Source organism: Haliotis rufescens, unplaced genomic scaffold, assembly GCF_023055435.1.
Source record: "Haliotis rufescens isolate VD_foot unplaced genomic scaffold, xgHalRufe1.0.p SCAF_20, whole genome shotgun sequence".
Lineage (NCBI taxonomy): Eukaryota > Metazoa > Mollusca > Gastropoda > Lepetellida > Haliotidae > Haliotis > Haliotis rufescens.
The window spans coordinates 6,447,094-6,468,537 of record NW_025963891.1 but is presented as its reverse complement, the minus strand read 5'-3'; the positions used below and the strand labels follow the sequence as shown (position 1 = coordinate 6,468,537).

Genomic DNA, 21,444 nt, shown 5'->3' with positions numbered 1-21,444 from the left:
ATGGCTGAATCTTTAGTGAGTGGGTATGGTTTAAAGCTGCTTTTAGCAATATTCCAACAATATCACGGCGGGGGACACCAGAAATTGGCTTCACACATTGTACCCAGAATCTTTAGTGTGATATGAAACTGATGGTTGAATTTTAGTGTGATGTGGAACTGATGGATAAATCTTTAATGTGATGTGGGACTGATGGATGAATCTTGAGTGTGATGTGGGACTGATGGATGAATCTTGAGTGTGATGTGGGACTGATGGATGAATCTTGAGTGTGATGTGGGACTGATGGATGAATCTTGAGTGTGATGTGGGACTGATGGATGAATCTTAAGTGTGATGTGGGACTGATGGATGAATCTTGAGTGTGATGTGGGACTGATGGATGAATCTTGAGTGTGATGTGGGACTGATGGATGAATCTTTAATGTGATGTGGGACTGATGGATGAATCTTGAGTATGATGTGGGACTGACGGATGAATCTTGAGTGTGATGTGGGACTGATGGATGAATCTTTAATGTGATGTGGGACTGATGGATGAATCTTGAGTATGATGTGGGACTGATGGATGAATCTTGAGTGTGATGTGGGACTGATATTGGTGAATTAGAGTGTGTCATGGACCTGATTGGTATGCAGGGGAACATCCAAGTGCAACCGTATCACATGACTTCAATTGTTCAAAGCAAATATTCAAGACAACAATTATTGAATAATATTGACAGAAGACGTATTGTGGAAACTATTTTCTATCTTTTTTATCGGGGTAACATTTGACCGTGTTTTTCAATATATCGTCAGAATATTTTAACCTCAGAACAACACCTACGTAGAGAATAATGTAACAGGGACACTCGGACGCGACCAGTAGCATTGATCACCTGTATGAGGTTTCCTCCTTCTCCACTGTTGTTGGCCTAAGCCGCGGTGCACGTTGACGTGTGTTGGCTCTACCTGTGTGCTGATAGTGACTATCGCGCGACCTGGTCTTGTAAACAAGATATTCTATACGTAATCGATGCCGGCGTCATCTCGAGGATCATCTGTCGCCGAGGACACGATCACTTGGGACATGTGAACACAAAGCGCCTCTCACCAAGTCGTTTCAACATAAACAGTTTGTCTGTCACATGTCACGGGACACCAAGGAAAACACCGTCATGCAAACATTACAACCTTAGATGATGATGATGATGATGATGATGATGATGATGACAAAAGACGATATCTACCATATCATTATATCTACCTCTATTTTAACTGCAGAATATCTGTTCCCTTTTAATCTCTGGCTAAAATTACAACAATCCCGTTAACTAGGGGAAGTGTAGATCCTGCTTGGTAACCATGCAGGTAGCAGAGGTACCGTGAGTCCCCTTGGTCTCTAGTATGGTGATTTTAACCTTGTTGCTGTCGATCTATAGCTCCATTTTTATATTGTATCGTACCCCAATAATCAGATATTTTTAATGTTCTACAGCTAGTTTTAAATCTCTGTGATATATTGCTAGTCCTTCGTCGACAGTTTTTTTAAATACTGTATATCTTGCTCAAGTCACATTATGGCTGAAATATTGCCGACGTGACTTTAATTTGAACTCACTCACAGCGTATCTTCTTTACCACCGTGTCCTACGTGCTGTATATATATAGATGTCATCTGGGCACATGTCGTGTTGTCGTTACGCCATACACACAGTAACTTACAACACTTTGTTTCCACACTGGATGCAAGAGGTCGACGTTCGCACATTTGGCTGATGTAAACTGATAATGTCTTGCCAGATCGGCTGTATCAGTCACCAATAATATCCCGTTACGCAGGGTCCAGTTACAAACAGTTGCCAGAGCGGCGCTCTTTATCGGTAGCGTCTGAAGTCCTTCTTCACGTGGTCGAGCTTATTGTCCGAATCCTGCTGGTTCAGGGGCCAATCAGTCTCAAATGATACATGACGTTTATCACAGGAATGCCTCACGACTCCCACGTATTCTGTCCACCATATGGTACTGCCCGGTGGCTACTGAATCCCTGGCCATAGTAAAACTTTCAAAGCATGTACAGGACAATTTTTTTAAATTTGACGCATTTGTGTTCTGGTGAACTATTGACCAGCCTGTGCGTGTGTTTGTGAGGGTTGTAACCGGTGGTGCAGGAAACGATCACATTTCGCGAACTCCTGGTACCACCGTCAACACATGGCCATGAGAGAGACGGAATCTACCCCGGATTTCTTGTAATTGTGGAAAGGATTTTGTCTCGTTTCTATGGTAACTATCAGTGCGACACTTTCCCTTCGTTTAACCCGTTGATAGGTGTTAACTTGCATTACTGAACAGCGGGATCGGTCGACTATGTGAGAAAGCAACTGCAAACTAACTTTTGAATATTAGTGATATTGTTCGTGTCAATCAATGTGTCTGTAAGTTCTCACCATGTGTCAGAACCCTGGCTGTCAATGACCCTATGTCGGCTGTTTTGCTCTAAACTGACGACCGACAGCAAGTATACCAAGATAAGATTAAGATACGACTATTTGGCATATGCACACTTAAAGTTGCTTCACTATGTCGCCCAAATATAACCAAACGTATTCGATGACATAAAACAGGTGAAAATGTAAATTTCGAAACGTGCATTTTGCCATAATGACGAATGCACAAGTAGGTCTAGACTTGCACAAAGTCCCAGAAATAAACTTATATCATTTGAAAATATAATATATTTACAAATAAATAAAATCCAAATGGAGCCCTGAACAATGCCTACAGCTGATGCAATCTGGATTTGCCAAGGAATTTGACTTGATTTTAATTAAAAATTAACCTGCGCAAAATTGATGTAAACATTAACTGAAACACCCGTTGGGGTCGCAGTAACTAAAAGCTTACAGAACAAATGCCTCGTTTGTCAGCAGTTCAGAGGCATTGGTAGCGTTTATGTTTATCAGATTGATGGAACGTTTACGGCAGACAGCGAGGAAAACTGACAGGCCTAGGAGTGGAAGATTGCGTGTGACCACGCCCATTCAATGGTGTTACTTGCGCGTTCTCCATCTTCTGAAACCGCTTCCTCCCCGCGACGACATCTGAATCGACAGCGTTATGACATCGTGTCACTCGATAGTATCAAGGCGATTGAGACATGGTATCCGAGCACGTCGTCCCAAGTGCAGTGACAACAACGCAACAACACATGGCAGATTGAATGGGTGAGAAGGGTCTGCCGTTGCCAAGTGAGGGACTTGGGGCGAGTTTTATTCTCTGATGAAAGCAGGTTTTTCCTATTTAGACCTGGTGGTCGACAAGGTCAAGGTGACGTCAAGGTGAACGTGTAGCTCCGTACAGTGTCCAGAAAGTGCGAGGGTGTGGAGGAGCAGGTGTCACAGTCTGAATCTGTGGGACTTGAAAACAAGGCGGCTTATCATTCAAGGTAACTTCATGCACAAGGGTTTTGCTGCAGTGCCTTCAACAACATTCACACCATATACTCTTCCAACAAGACAACGCTAGACCCCATTCTGCAAGACTGACGCAGGGCGTCAACAGTCACGCCGTATACCCTTCCGACAAGACAACGCTTGACCCAAAACTTCAAGACTGACGCAGGACTTCCTCAACAACATGGACATTTCTGTGTCGCCGTGACATTCATGTTATCCCGCTAGGCCTCGGCTTAGTTTGTGATAACAGGAAACGTAGCCCCTTAAAATTTACCCATAAACTAACTAGCTGCTTATCCATATTACGGTAGTTCACTGTTTGTTCAGACATATAGCCAGCACCCCGCCTGTGGCCCGTGGTATTCTGAACAAGCGTGATGCCCCAGAAGCCCCTGAGTATCTCACATGGACATGCCAGACCAAACCCTCCACCTTTAACTCCTCTCCTCGCGAGGATCACATCTATAATAATAAGAATAAGAATAATTGATTTGTAAAGCGCCTAATATCCATCGACAGTTGCTCACTGGCGCTGAGACAAGGTTAAAAAGTAATATCTATGTACATATGCCAACAATCAGGAGATTGGTGAAGAAGTGGGTTTTGAGGAGAGACTTAAATGTTTCCTTAGAAGCAGAGTTTCTCAGATTCAAAGGCAAAGCGTTCCATAACTGTGGACTGCAAAAGGAGAAGGCACGGTCAGACATAGCAGAACTATGGTCCCATTGTCGCCCTGTGTACGTGGATCTAGTTACTTACTCACTCCCTCGCCCACACCACCCACCCACTGACTCACTCTCTCACGCACCAACACTACAACCAATCTAGCAACCACTCACACGGTCACTCTCATCCACACTGCATCCCACTCTCTCATCCACACCCCCACTCACTCACCGATATCACCACCCACCCACTGACTCACTCTCTCACGCACCAACACTACAACCAATCCATCAACCAGTCACACGGTCACTCTCATCCACACTGCATCCCACTCCCTCACCCACACCACCCACCCACTGACTCACTCTCTCACGCACCAACACTACAACCAATCCATCAACCACTCACACGGTCACTCTCATCCACACTGCATCCCACTCTCTCATCCACACGCCCACTCACTCACTCTCTCACGCACCAACACTACAACCAATCCATCAACCACTCACACGGTCACTCTCATCCACACTGCATCCCACTCACTCACCCACACGCCCACTCACTCACTCTCTCACGCACCAACACTACAACCAATCCATCAACCAGTCACACGGTCACTCTCATCCACACTGCATCCCACTCCCTCACCCACACCACCCACCCACTGACTCACTCTCTCACGCACCAACACTACAACCAATCCATCAACCACTCACACGGTCACTCTCATCCACACTGCATCCCACTCTAGAACCCACACGTCCACTCTCTCACCGATATCACCACCCACCCACTCTCAAATCCACTCACTCAAACACTCACCAATCCACTCACTCATGAATAACTCAACCACCCAAACCTTACTCACCTTCACACGCTCCCACACCCACTCACTCACTCACCCATCCACTCATTCATTCATTCATTCACTCTCACTCACACTCACTAACTCTCACACACACTAACTCACCTACTCTCACTCATTCACTCTCATACACACTCACTAACTCGCCCACTCTCACTCACTCACTCACATACTCTCCAAGACCCACTCATTCACTCACATACTCTCACACACCCACTCATCACTAACTCACCCACTCACTCACTCTCTCACTCACCCACTCCCACACACTCACTCACTCACACTCACACACTCTCACACACTCACTCAAGAACTCTCACTAACTCACCCACTCTCACTCACACACAAACTCGCTCACACACAAACTCGCTCACACACAAACTCACTCACCCACCAATGAATACATAACTCCGAGCATAAGCTATCTATACCCTCTATATCCACGCCCGAACTGATTATTCAGATCACACACGAATAAATATATCCCTGCTTAACGTGTAGTCCCTGACTTCATGGCCTTCGTACCCGGGTGGTATGTGTACCTCAAGCAGTGGGCGATAGTCGATCAAGATTGTTTTTGCAACCTTCGGTTAAAAAAATTAAATCCCGTCGTATACTCACCCTAACCCTGTTTCCATGGCAAACTTGAACGTACATGGTGAAATATGGGTTATAAATGGATTTACAATAAAGTCTACTCAATAAAGTTTGAAAATCCCAGAGATGTCGCCGATATCCCGAGTGTAATATTAGTCGTCCTGTTTGTGAAATAATCCACTGTTGTTAAGTGTCGAGGTCATGTGAGTCGATTGGGAATTGAACCAAACATTGATTTCATACAATCAACACTGTGAAATTCATCTCGTTGGAGCGCTGAGAGCACGACGTCACGCGGGAAGTAAGTCACGTGACCTATGTTGTGTGGTGAGTGTTGCTATTTTGGTCCGTTAACGGAGAGGGAACAAGCATTGTGTCGGGATATCGCTGCCTGTACGTCAAGCGGGGTGCTTGTGAAGTGTTTGGACAGACGCAGGATGTGATTTACACCTTCGATACAATGGAGGAGAGGATAGTCCTAACATCATCGCCCAAACTTTATACGGGACTATAGTGGTGACTGTTCCCATGGCTGTGTAGAATCAGGTAGGCTTTGCAATCAGTGTAACCAACTTCTGTAAACTAATCTGACCTATTTTCTTACACTATCTTCGCATCCTACTACCGTGAACGCAGGGAGGTTCAAGATGCAACGTGGTCTGAAGCTGAGGTATTACCTCACGTCGCTCCCACTTTCCCCTCGGGGGTATTATGTAATGTGTTTGCTGTAGTCGGGCAATATCGCTCATATCACACTACAGTCAGGTGCTGTAGTCGGGGAATATCGCCCATATCATTCTGCAGTCAGATGATGTAAACAACAACCATGAGGTATCTTATGGTTGTGTTGGCCACGTGTAACAGTAATGGGTGGTATTTTAATGGTGTGATATTACAAAGAATTAAGTGTTGTAGAGAGGATATTTATTTGATGTGTTGACGGTGAATTTACATTGGAAATCCAAGATTAAAATTAAGAACTTCTTACAAATGTGCACGTGTTTATTTACGACGCCCTATTTCCTGCGTGAACGTGCTTGTGTATGTTTGTACAATATAAACACGCATATACCAGCCGACACCTGTGGGTCACTGGTCATCCACCATCTGCCGTCACGCGTATTTCCGATGTGACAGTGTTAACACAAGCCTCCTTTCATGTCACATTCTTAGATCATACACAGACGAACGCTTTCCTTCAGTTCCCCTGTGGTGGGTGCAATATTTGACCTGCATGTAGGAGCACGGTGACCCAATCGTGTCCCACGCCATCGCCAACCTGGTTTCACACCTGTAGCGCACACCTGTTGTGATAGCCATAGAAACCTTTGTGTTAATTGACCACATGGAGCATGAAACAAACATCATAAGTACACACCGTTAGTCCCATCAGGACGCGCGGTCACGTCAGGATATGAAGTCGAGAACGATCTGCGCTGACTAGCTAGCTTAGTTATCGTATTCCTGGGGGCAACACTCCACTGAAGCGTAGTATCCATAGGACAAACACATTGCGGTCTAATTACAATCTTGTGTCACTCTAATGAAACTGAAGAGCGACGTTAACTTTTTTTATTTAATAAAGATTTCCTATATAAACAACTTGTAGATGATGTATGCTTAAGTTTCCCATATGTGTTAACCAAAACCCAGTCACATCGCATACTGTTTAGTGTATTTGTTCTGTACTGGCTATTATATTCCAGTCGTGTCTTTGAAATGACGAAACAAAACATGTCAGTCCCAAGCCGTCAGTCTCGCACCTCGTAAAGAAAGAGCATTGACTCAAAGATGAGGCATCTTGTACCTTTGTTAGTAGACTCTATACCAGTTCGTACGTTGCATGCTACCTACGACGTCGTGGATGTAGGAGTAGGCGACGACTGTCAAGTTACAGACGTTGATGCAAGAGGCGCGTCTCACCTGTGCCCACACCTGACCCGTGAAACCCGTCAGCTCTAACGTCGTTGACGATAAAATGTTGAATCTTTCTAGTTTTAGGCACATTCATATATTGTACAGTCAACAATAGTACAGTCAGTCGGATCTGATACAACTACCTTGGCATATAGACAGAATATGACCCAAACTCGACACAACCAGCGATAGGTGCGATACAAATACTGACACAATAGACAGGTGTGATTTACATACTTATACAAATAGTGAGTGAGTGAGTTTGGTTTTACGCCGCTTTTAGCAATATTCCAGCAATATCACGGCGGGGGACACCAGAAATGGGCTTCACACATTGTACCCATGTCAGCAATCGAACCCGGGTCTTCGGCGTGACGAGCGAACGCTTTAACCACTAAGCTACCCGACCGCCCCACTTATACAAATAATCACGTGAATCTGACCGTCTTAATTACATGGATTGACCCAAACGAGCTGTATGGAGATAATAATTTGATATGGCATATTAATGACAAGGAAGAGAATATATGGATGTCAACTTCTTTGTTATGAGGATAACAACGTTTCGGAGTATGTGCTTACTCCTTCATCAGGTGGACGTAATGATAAAATAAATATTACATTTTAATAATCAGATTCGACTTATTATTTCGGCGTAAGCACATCTATATCCACAGTCTGACACAATAAATGGAGCACTTTGATCATCAAGCACATGAAACGTCTTGTCCACCTACTGGATTAATGGCAGCTCGGCGAGTGCTGTGTGTTTAGACAGGGATGTAGCCAACTCCGTCACAGACAGTGATGAGACAGGGCGAAAGTGGTGTGAGCAACCCAAGAGGGGGCTTTAGGGGTTGCTTATATAGAATTTGGGAATTTTGAGATTTGGAATAGATGCCGATGGGGTTGGATTCAGTCGTTCTGTCGTCATCTTATATTTCTGACGAATCGCTCACGGCGGTACTTCAGATGCGGGTTGGACTGTATAAATATAATCACATGGTTATAGCTACATATTCATGGCACCCTTTGTCTAAATAAAGATATATTTCAAAAGTCTAATTACCATGCAGCCATGACATGTATGTGTCTAGAATCACTCAATTGCCTGTAATTGACAGATGTTAATCCCAATCGTTAGTTCCCATTGTTACATGGTTCCTGATCGCCACCCTATGTAACGCTCTTTACTCCTCATCAATTACTGTTGTTTATGGGACAATCTGTGTCAGGAGATCTTGGCTACATCAAGAAGAGAAGGGACATTTCGTGGGAAATCGGTTCAACTGGAAGCGCTCGTTACATCTCCAACATTATCAAATATCAACTGCCGCTACTACGATGTGCTGACCTGGTCCCTGATGTTTCTTAGGGTATAATTACCTTATCAGGTAAAATTGTACAAAACGGACGCTATCGAAATGATGATGTGGCTTTCGACCGAGAACCATACATCTATCCTTTGTGTAAAATAATGTGTAACTGATCATTTTGAACACCATCAGCATGTGTAGCGCATGCGCAACGCGCGGTGTTAGTTACAGACATGTGTTACAGATAGGTCATATTGGATGCTGTCGCCGATGTTCGCTGACCGATTGTTCACACAGACAGGTAGATCTCTGTTTTTTAGTGCTCGTATAGACTGTGCGCGAGGTAAACGGTGTGATGTGGGTGAACGGCGTGAGGTGGGTTAATGGTTTAGTTGTTGATAGGCTGTCAGAGATGCATGAATGGTTACGTTGTTGATAGACGGTGTGATGTGGTTAAATAGTTTTGTTGTGGGTAGACGGTGTGATGTGGTAAAATGGTTTTGTTGTTGGTAGACTATGTGATGTGGTTAAATAGTTTTGTTGTGGGTAGACGGTGTGATGTGGTTAAATGGTTTTGTTGTTGGTAGACGGTGTGATGTGGTTAAATGGTTTTGTTATTGGTAGACGGTGTGATGTGGTTAAATAGTTTTGTTATTGGTAGACGGTGTGATGTGGTTAAATGGTTTTGTTGTTGGTAGACGGTGTGATGTGGTTAAACAGTTTTGTTGTTGGTAGACGGTGTGATGTGGTTAAATGGTTTTGTTATTGGTAGACGGTGTGATGTGGTTAAATGGTTTTGTTATTGGTAGACGGTGTGATGTGGTTAAATGGTTTTGTTGTGGGTAGACGGTGTGATGTGGTTAAATGGTTTTGTTGTTGGTAGACGGTGTGATGTGGTTAAATGGTTTTGTTGTGGATAGACGGTGTGATGTGGTTAAATGGTTTTGTTGTGGATAGACGGTGTGATGTGGTTAAATGGTTTTGTTGTTGGTAGACTATTTGATGTGGTTAAATGGTTTTGTTGTGGATAGACGGTGTGATGTGGTTAAATTGTTTTGTTGTGGATAGACGATGTGATGTGGTTAAATGGTTTTGTTGTTGGTAGACTATTTGATGTGGTTAAATGGTTTTGATGTGGATAGGCGGTGTGAGGTGGGTGAATGGTTTTGTTGTTGGTAGACGGTGTGATGTGGTTAAATTGTTTTGTTTTGGTAGACGGTGTGAGGTGGGTGAAAGGTTTTGTTGTGGATAAACAGTGTAAGGCGGTTAAATGGTTGTGGGTAGACGATGTAGTAGTGGGTAGATCATGTAGTTGTGGGTAGATCATGTAACTGTAGGTAGCCGTGGACGGACAAGGCATTGCAGTACTGCGAGGGCAGAGAAGCAAGTGGAACCTGCCACTGAAGTGTGAGAGGCATCACGCCAGACCCGAGTTCTGTCTCTGTATTCAAGGGAGCACAAGGGCAGAACTTGCGGAATGTGGTTGTATTCATGTCAGTAATTGTAAGCGTGACGGGCGTACACAGTGGGCGTGGTCCACATAACTGGCCTTCCAATGTGGCGCATATTCAGCACATTTCTCTTAATAGTCAATACATAGTCTCATATATATTTAGCTCACCCAACTCAATGACAAGTGAGTTTATTTCCTGGACTGGTTCTGCGTCAGACGTGCGCCGAGCATCGTAAACATCTTCTTGTTAGAAACCACTGGACCAACTTCACCCCTCGGCAACGTATTGGAAAAGCTATTTACGATCAATACTCGGCCATTTAAGTTCAAAGTGTAATGAAATAGGTGTATAGTACGTCTACAGTAAGTAATGGGTCTCAACGTATATGTTTCAGTTTCTTGCTATAGTCTTTACATTTTCACCTTGATCTGTCCCTTGCACAACCATACTAAATGCTGACACTTCGTATGGCCATTCCTTGGCAATCGTATTTCAAAATTTAATTGTATTTGGTACATGTGTAGGGGGACTGGTGTAAGACTGATATCTACCGGGACCCGTGTAAGATTGATATCTACCGGGACCTGTGTGAGAATGATATCTATCGGGACCTGTGTGAGACTGACATCTACCGGGACCTGTGTAAGATTGATATCTACCGGGACCTGTGAGAGACTGATATCTACAGGGACCCGTGTAAGATTGATATCTACCGGGACCTGTGTGAGAATGATATTTATCGGGACCTGTGTGAGACTGATATCTACCGGGACCTGTGTAAGACTGATATCTACCGGAACCTGTGTAAGACTGACATCTACCGGGACCTGTGTAAGATTGATATCTACCGTGACCTGTGTGAGACTGATATCTACCGGGACCTGTGTAAGACTGATGTCTACCGGGACCCGTGTAAGACTGATATCTACCGGGACCTGTGAGAGACCGATATCTACCGGGACCCGTGTAAGATTGATATCTACCGGGACCTGTGTGAGAATGATATCTATCGGGACCTGTGTGAGACTGATATCTACCAGGACCTGTGTAAGACTGATATCTACCGGAACCTGTGTAAGACTGACATCTACCGGGACCTGTGTAAGACTGATATCTACCGTGACCTGTGTGAGACTGATATCTACAGGGACTGATGTAAGACCGATGTCTAAAGGGACCTGTGTGAGAATGATATCTACCGGGACCTGTGTAAGACTGATATCTACCGGGACCTGTGTGAGACTGATATCTACCGGGACCTGTGTGAGAATAATATCTACCGGGACCCGTGCAAGATTGATATCTACCGGGACCTGTGTGAGAATGATATCTATCGGGACCTGTGTGAGACTGATATCTACCGGGACCTGTGTAAGACTGATATCTACAGGGACCTGTGTAAAACTGATATCTACCGGGACCTGTGTAAGACTGATATCTACCGGGACCTGTGTAAGACTGATATCTACAGGGACCTGTGTGAGACTGATATCTACCGGGACCTTTGTAAGACTGATATCTACAGGGACCTGTGTGAGACTGATATCTACCGGGACCTTTGTAAGACTGATATCTACCGGGACCCGTGTGAGACTGATATCTACCGGGACCTGTGTAAGACTGATATCTACTGGGACCTGTGTAAGACTGATATCTACATGGACTCGTGTAAGACTGATATCTACAGGGATCTGTGTAAGACTGATATCTACCGGGACCTGTGTGAGACTGATATCTACAGGGACTGATGTAAGACTGATATCTACCGGGACCTGTGTAAGACTGATATCTACCGGGACCTGTGTAAGACTGATATCTACCGTGACCTGTGTGAGACTGATATCTACCGGGACCTTTGTAAGACTGATATCTACCGGGACCCGTGTGAGACTGATATCTACCGGGACTCATGTAAGACTGATATCTACAGGGACCTGTGTAAGACTGATATCTACCGGGACCTGTGTGAGACTGATATCTACAGGGACTGATGTAAGACTGATGTCTACAGGGACCTGTGTGAGAATGATATCTACCGGGACCTGTGTAAGACTGATATCTACCGGGACCTGTGTGAGACTGATATCTACCGGGACCTGTGTGAGAATGATATCTACCGGGACCTGTGTGAGACTGATATCTACCGGGACCTGTGTGAGACTGATATCTACCGGGACCTGTGTAAGACTGATATCTACCGGGAACTGTGTGAGAATGATATCTACCGGGACCTGTGTAAGACTGATATCTACCGGGACCTGTATGAGACTGATATCTACCGGGACCTGTGTGAGACTGATCTTACCGGGACCTGTGTGAGAATGATATCTACCGGGTCCTGTGCAAGACTGATATCTACCGGGACCTGTGTGAGACTGATATCTACCGTGACCTGCGTGAGACTGATATCTACAGGGACCTGTGTAAGACTGATATCTACAGGGACTGATGTAAGACTGATATCTACAGGGACCTGTGTAAGACTGATATCTACAGGGACTAATGTAAGACTGATATCTACAGGGACCTATGCAAAACTGATATCTACAGGGACTCGTGTAAGACTGATATCTACATGGACTCGTGTGAGACTGATATCTACCGGGACCTGTGTGAGACTGATATCTACCGGGACCTGTGTAAGACTGATATCTACCGGGAACTGTGTGAGAATGATATCTACAGGGACCTGTGTAAGACTGATATCTACCGGGACCTGTATGAGACTGATATCTACCGGGACCTGTGTGAGACTGATCTTACCGGGACCTGTGTGAGAATGATATCTACCGGGTCCTGTGCAAGACTGATATCTACCGGGACCTGTGTGAGATTGATATCTACCGTGACCTGCGTGAGATTGATATCTACCGGGACCTGTGTAAGACTGATATCTACAGGGACTGATGTAAGACTGATATTTACAGGGACTGATGTAAGACTGATATCTACAGGGACCTGTGTAAAACTGATATCTACAGGGACTCGTGTAAGACTGATATCTACATGGACTCGCGTGAGACTGATATCTACCGGGACCTGTGTGAGACTGATATCTACCGGGGCATGTGCAAAACTGATATCTACAGGGACCTGTGTGAGACTGGTATCTACCGGGACCTGTGTAAGACTGATATCTACCGTGACCTGTGTAAGACTGATATCTACCGGGACCTGTGTGAGACTGATATCTACAGGGACTGATGTAAGACTGATGTCTACAGGGACCTGTGTGAGAATGATATCTACCGGGACCTGTGTAAGACTGATATCTACCGGGACCTGTGTGAGACTGATATCTACCGGGACCTGTGTGAGAATGATATCTACCGGGACCTGTGTGAGACTGATATCTACCGGGACCTGTGTGAGACTGATACCTACCGGGACCTGTGTAAGACTGATATCTACCGGGAACTGTGTGAGAATGATATCTACAGGGACCTGTGTAAGACTGATATCTACAGGGACCTGTGTAAGACTGATATCTACCGGGACCTGTGTGAGACTGATCTTACCGGGACCTGTGTGAGAATGATATCTACCGGGTCCTGTGCAAGACTGATATCTACCGGGACCTGTGTGAGACTGATATCTACCGTGACCTGCGTGAGACTGATATCTACAGGGACCTGTGTAAGACTGATATCTACAGGGACTGATGTAAGACTGATATCTACAGGGACTAATGTAAGACTGATATCTACAGGGACCTGTGTAAAACTGATATCTACAGGGACTCGTGTAAGACTGATATCTACATGGACTCGTGTGAGACTGATATCTACCGGGACCTGTGTGAGACTGATACCTACCGGGACCTGTGTAAGACTGATATCTACCGGGAACTGTGTGAGAATGATATCTTCAGGGACCTGTGTAAGACTGATATCTACCGGGACCTGTATGAGACTGATATCTACCGGGACCTGTGTGAGACTGACTTTCCGGGACCTGTGTGATAATGATATCTACCGGGTCCTGTGCAAGACTGATATCTACCGGGACCTGTGTGAGACTGATATCTACCGTGACCTGCGTGAGACTGATATCTACAGGGACCTGTGTAAGACTGATATCTACAGGGACTGATGTAAGACTGATATCTACAGGGACTGATGTAAGACTGATATCTACCGGGACCTGTGTAAAACTGATATCTACAGGGACTCGTGTAAGACTGATATCTACATGGACTCGCGTGAGACTGATATCAACAGGGACCTGTGTGAGACTGATATCTACAGGGACATGTGCAAAACTGATATCTACAGGGACCTGTGTAAGACTGATATCTACAGGGACTGATGTAAGACTGATATCTACCGGGACCTGTGTAAGACTGATATCTACATGGCCTCATGTAAGACTGATATCTACCGGGACCTGTGTAAGACTGATATCTACAGGGACCTGTGTGAGACTGATATCTACCGGGACCTGTGTGAGACTGATATTTACAGGGACCCGTGTAAGACTGATATCTACAGGGACCTGTGTAAAACTGATATCTATAGGGACTCGTGTAAGACTGATATCTACATGGACTCGAGTGAGACTGATATCTACCGGGACCTGTGTGAGACTGATATCTACCGGGACCTGTGCGAGATTGATATCTACCGGGACCTGTGGGAGACTGATATATACCGGGACCTGTGTAAGACTGATATCTACCGTGACCTGTGTAAGACTGATATCTACCGGGACCTGTGTAAGACTGATATTTACCGGGACCCGTGTAAGACTGATATCTACCGGGACCTGTGTGAGACTGATATCTACAGGGACTGATGTAAGACTGATATCTACAGGGACTGATGTAAGACTGATATCTACCGGGACCTGTGTGAGACTGATATCTACCGGGACCTGTGTGAGACTGATATCTACAGGGACCCGTGTAAGACTGATATCTACAGGGGCTGATGTAAAACTGATATCTACAGGGACTGATGTAAGACTGATATCTACAGGGACCTATGTAAGACTTATATTACTCTCGGTATTATATGATGTTATCTGGTATACGATAACACAAGTGTCGAACTAGCAATGTCATCTAGCAGGAACTATTTTCACCAGCTCCCCATATGGACACAATGTCTACCTGCTAAAAAAGTACTTCCTAAGGTTGCAAATATGTTCAGAAACTTAGATAAAAGGCATGTATGGGTGTGTCAGTTAATAAATATGGCCAGACAGTTTGGCACAGTTTGAAAATGGGGCAGTTTGCACCAGAATTGTATTTATACGCGGTTTGGGGGGTTACTTGACAAAGTAAAATAACGCGGTGAACATCAATTATTTGTTAAACGATATTTCATGTAAAAATGTTACATCGTCTGCTACCTTATTGTTAGAATCTAGCAATAAAACAAATGTTTCATGTTCGCCAAATTTCGTATAACTATCATATATTTGAAATACGGGTCACACTGTGCTGGATAATCTCTATATCTGTAGCCAAATGGACAACGTGTGTCTTTGGGAAAAATGAGGGCGGTCGGGTAGCCTAGTGGTTAAAGCGTTCGCTCGTCACGCCGAAGACCCGGGTTCGATTCCCGACATGGGTACAATGTGTGAAGCCCATTTCTTGTGTCCCCAGCCGTGATATTGCTGGAATAGTGCTAAAAGCGGCGTAAAACCGTACTCACTCACTCACTTTGAGGAAAATGACAACATGTGTCATTACGTTAACTGTGTTTGATCGCCATTTGGTTTCAGGTAAACCGGTTGACATCGGTATGATACGTGCCCTGCGCGCATTAAGTAATAGACATGAACAACACACGTATGCTGACGCTGCAGTCAGCAAATCTGAGAACATCTGTTATATAAATCCTGAATTTCAGAAGAAATGAGGTGATATTAATTCCCCTTTTATTGACGTAATGTCCGCCAAATTCCCACCCTGGCCCAATAGCGTTGACACACACAGCTGATAGACACACGGACCTGCAGGTGCTTGTCTACCCGGATGTAGGCTGGGGCGTGTCTAGTAGCTACAACAGGATACCCCGATGTCAGATCACAAGAATTCCACAACTCCTTTTTCATCCGGGACGATGCAACTATTTATTCCGTATTTTTGCGAGTATTTTGATCTGTGGTTTTCGCTGGACTCTCAAATTGATACATGTACAGGTGACTTTAAAACAACCGTGTTCAACGTTTCTCTTTATTTAATTGTCATAGACTGTGGTGATATTTAAAACACAATTAAACCAACAAACTCCGTTAACAGCACGATTGCCGTCATTGTGGCGTGACCACACACACACACACACACACACACACACACACACACACACACACACACACACACACACATAGTGAAACCACTTACCATGAACCGCCTCCGTGGTCTAGTGGTAAAGCGTCCGCCCGGAGAGCGGAAGGTCCGGGATTCGATCCCCGGCCGCGTCATATTAGACGTTAAAAGATGGTACATGTCGTTAACCTGTCTGGCGCTCGGCATTAAGGTGCTAAAACAAGGACTTGTCGGCTCGGAGTCAGTATACTGTGTCTGAGTGGGGTATTCATGTTAAACTGCGGCATGGTTTCTCAGTGGGCTAGCACTATAAATCGCCATCAGTCCGGACTAGTACAAGCAGCCACACACACACACACACACACATGCATGCACGTCGCTATATAAGTGCAATAATCTTGGACGCGACGTTAAACCCAATTTCACCTCACCCCACCTCACTTACCATGATCCGGAAGGAAAATAGGAGAGTGCCCTTTTTGAATGGGGTGTTCAGGATGCACCTGTGACGTGTGTTGGCTAAACTGAAAGATAAGACATTGTTTTCTATTGCGAAATGCTTTTATCCACGTTCTATACATGGTATTGTCTCCAGCTTCCCATGATTCCCATGAGGCGACTAACGGGATCGGGTGGTCAGGATCGCTGACTTAGTTAATAAGTGTCATCGTATCCCAATTGCGTGGATCGATGGTCATGACATTAATCACTGGACTTCCTGGTCCAAACTCGATTATTTACAGCCCGCCGCCGTATAGATGGAATATTGCTGAGTGCTGCGTTAAACAACAAACAAACATACACACTCAAGGCCTGTGGAGAGAACGCGTGCGTAAGGTTCGTCTGGGAGGGGGTTGTCACGAGGTATCCAGGCAGATTTCAATGAGATCCACTTCGCTTTAAGACGCTTTGGGAACTTCTAAACGTTCAATATATACTCACAGCCAAAAGAAAAGTGAACCAGACATACAGAGAAGTATGTACGTTAAGGAGAGGTGTTTCCAATGTGTACCAATTAAAGACAAAACTAATAAGCAGTCAAGTGTAGCCACAGATTGTCTTCATTCTTATCATGATATGCTGCACGTGATTATCAAACTTGACACGCTTATCCAGCGCGAGACAAATGGAACATCTCGACCGATGGATCTATGACGTCACATGTGATGCGTTCATGAGCGTCGGTTCACGAAACTTACCATTATGTTCATTGTGCATCGAACCAATCTAATATCTCCTGAATATGGGTAATTATCCCCCGCCGCGCGAAAGCGCGAAGCGGGGGATATAGTATTCACGACCGTCCGTACGTCCGTCCGTCCGTCCGTCCGTCCGTCCGTCCGTCCGTACGTCCCACCTGTTTGTTGCCGCGATATCTCAAGAACTAAACACTGGATTGTCTTCATATTTGGAACTATGGTGTATATACAGACTCCGCAGACACCAGTTGGTTTTGGTGACCTTGACCCCATTTTCAAGGTCACAGCAGGCATATCTGCTTTTGGAGTTGGAAAACGGTGTTGCCGCGATATCTCAAGAACTAAACACTGGATTGTCTTCATATTTGGAACTATGGTGTATATACAGACTCCGTAGACACCAGTCGGTTTTGGTGACCTTGATCCCATTTTCAAGGTCACAGCAGACAAATCTGCTTTTAGAGTTGGAAAACGGTGTTGCCGCGATATCTCAAGAACTAAACACTGGATTGTCTTCATATTTGGAACTATGGTGTATATACAGACTCCGCAGACACCAGTCGGTTTTGGTGACCTTGATCCCATTTTCAAGGTCACAGCAGACAAATCTGCTTTTAGAGTTGGAAAACGGTGTTGCCGCGATATCTCAAGAACTAAACACTGGATTGTCTTCATATTTGGAACTATGGTGTATATACAGACTCCGCAGACACCAGTCGGTTTTGGTGACCTTGATCCCATTTTAAAGGTCACAGCAGGCAAATCTGCTTTTGGAGTTGGAAAACGGTGTTGCCGCGATATCTCAAGAAGTAAACACTGGATTGTCTTCATATTTGGAACTATGGTGTATATACAGACACCGCAGACACCAGTCGGTTTTGGTGACCTTGACCCCATTGTCAAGGTCACAGCAGGCAAATCTGCTTTTGGAGTTAGAAAACGGTGTTGCCGCGATATCTCAAGAACTAATCGCTGGATTGTCTTCATATTTGGAACTATAGTGTATATACAGACACCGCATACACCTGTCAGATTTGGTGACCTTGACCCCATTTTCAAGGTCACAGCAGGCAAATCTGTTTTTGGAGTTGGAAAACGGTGTTGCCACAATATCTCAAGAACTAATCGCTGGATTGTCTTCATATTTGGTAGTATGGTGTACAGGCGGGGGATATTTCGTCACTCTGTGACAAATACTTGTTCTTCATGTATTAGCCAGCATGTATGGTATTCGCGTTTCTTTTGGCGGGGAGTACAGATGATGAGTTTCCAGGCGAAAATGGCCTGCGAGACACAAAAAGGCAAGTAAATATATACTATTAGGTAAAAAATACAGTAAGTACATGATTTGTTTCTTTGTTGTTTAACGCCAAACAAACAAATAATGTACTTACTGTATTTTTTACCGCACTGGACGTGCTGAAGAAGGATAGGTTGCCCTACGGAGAAATGATTGTATTAATATTTGACACAGTGGGTAGGTCGGTCTGGGCAAGTATCCTGCAGGAATTCTTCCTGCGTCTATACATGGAGCAAATAATATATCGCAACAAGTCACCGCGTCCTCGCTTGACAGGCGACAAAAGTTTGTGTCGCTCACACCAATATAGAGACGAAGTAGGGGAGAAAGTGGCTCTCACTCATATCGCTGGACACCCCGATCAGGGGTAGCTACTGTGTTATCTCAGGCCGACGTACGCGTATCACAACAGTCGTCGGCAAGATTCTCATCCGGCGAATAAGCTCTCGGTACACAGTTGTAAAGCGGTTCGTGTTGCGAGAGGCCGTTACAATCTTGGCAGAGTGATTATGATGCCACTTTGATAGCCGATAGGTGTACTGTACTGTCACCGTGACCCAGGCCTCCACCTCGCACAGTCAACTTGAGTATATGCACACGCGCCCTCCCCAACCCCTCTCGCTCACTCACTCACTCGCCACTCGGGCACTCACTTATGTCACTGGCTGTCCTGTAGGATCTTTTCGCTGCTCATTGCGTCACACCGATAGTGAAATAAGGAATCACATCCTTACTTACAGCACAAGACCCGTGAAGATCCTGGTTAGAATAGGTCTTCAGCAACCCATGCTTTTCGTAAAAGGCGACTAACGGGATCGAGTGGTCAGGCTCGCTGCCTTGGTTGATGCATATCATCGTATTCAAATTGCGTGGATGGATTCTCATGATGTCAATCACTGGATTGTCTGGCCCAGACTCGATTATTTACAGACCGCCGTTATATAGCTGGAATATTGCTGAGTTCGGCGTTAAACGACAAACAAACAAACAAACGAATGTTGTCTGTGTTGTCAAATATGAACGAAGTGCCAAGTAGAGTTCGTCTACAGGTGAGACCGTCCCACGGCGATGCCACATTATGCCCCGGGGACGCGATGGCTGTCAATGTGGCCCTGATGTATTGTAGCTGTATGTAGCTGGAATATTGCTGAGTGCGGCGTTAAACAATATGAAACAAACAAACAATAACACAAAGACAGCCAGGGGACGGCGCGTGGTAATGTTTTTGTTTGTTTGTTGGTTGGTTGGTTAACGCCGCACAATATTCCAGCTTTTTGACGGCGTTCTGAAAATAATCGAGTCTGGACCAGACAATCCAGTGAATGACATCATGAGCATCGATCCACGCAATTGGGATCGATGACATGCATCAACCAAGTCAGCGAGCCTGACCACCCGATCCCGTTAGTCGCCTTTTACGGCAAGCAGAGTCACCTTTTACGGCAAGCATGGGTTGCTGAAGACCTATTCTACCCCGGAATCTTCACGGGTCGCGCGGTGATGTGTACACACCGACATACAGTTCTGGGAGGCTCCTTCTCACAATGGTATGTTACATAGTCCACACGGACAAGAGTATTGCGGAACCACTTAGTGGTGTGTGGGCTGTTTGAAATGGGCTAACAAAAAGATCTAGACGTCTGTACACACGGTTGATTAATCGTTATCTTGCTCAGAGGGTGTGTGTTTGACAAGAATCGTGTCAGGCAAGGGTAGGAATATAGGACGGACGGAGAGTTATCTATGCATATTTCCAACATCGGTGTATCTATCGAGGTGAGTCTGGAGATACACAACTGTGCGTAGTTTTCATGGTTACCTCCGAAAATTAGACTGTTGTGAAAACTGAAATGGCCGCAGTTTTAAACGTACAGTGTCGCCCCTCTGCATCACGTGATCGGTGCAACGTGAGGAACGGCCGAGATCACCAGCAGCGTGGTTAACACGGCTCCGGTCTGTTAGCAGGCGACGGCGCAAAACTCATTCACTATTCCTGACAAATAGTTCTAGAAACATCCACGAACATCTTCAGTGACATGTAGAGGCGGTCAGACAGTACTGCCTTGTATGTCATGATGGGAGGTACTATAAGCTTGTGCTGTATGGCTGTCGTCGTTGAGCGTCATTGTATCACGATTTCAATGGTGAAGAGGAACCCCAGTGCGAACACAGCAAGACATAGAAGGTTTACAATATATACCATGTTTCCCTTCCCTTTCGCTTAGCGCAGTGTGCTTGACATACAGCTGCCAGTCATGTACAACAGTGTCGTGTTGGTAGGGCAGTCGTGTAGAACATGCCGTATTGAGGTGTAGAACAGTGTCGTGTAGGAAGGACATGCGTGTAGAACATGCCATATTCGCGTGTAGTACAGTGTCGTGTAGAACATGCCGTATTGACGTGTAGAACAGTGTCG

General features: G+C 45.1%; 1 protein-coding gene across 2 annotated transcripts in view; it reads left to right on the top strand.

Moving 5' to 3' along the window:
* The window catches only part of LOC124150443, a 42,456-nt gene that overhangs the window by 11,789 nt on the left and 9,223 nt on the right, over positions 1–21,444 (top strand). Inside the window, exon 1 of one of the 2 annotated variants that reach the window (XM_046522484.2) lies at positions 5,887–6,114. The exons of the other annotated variant lie outside the window; for it this stretch is intronic. The gene's annotated coding sequence lies outside the window, so the exon portion shown is untranslated. Of the gene's footprint in view, positions 1–5,886; positions 6,115–21,444 lie in introns of those variants that run through there. 2 annotated transcript variants of the gene reach the window in all.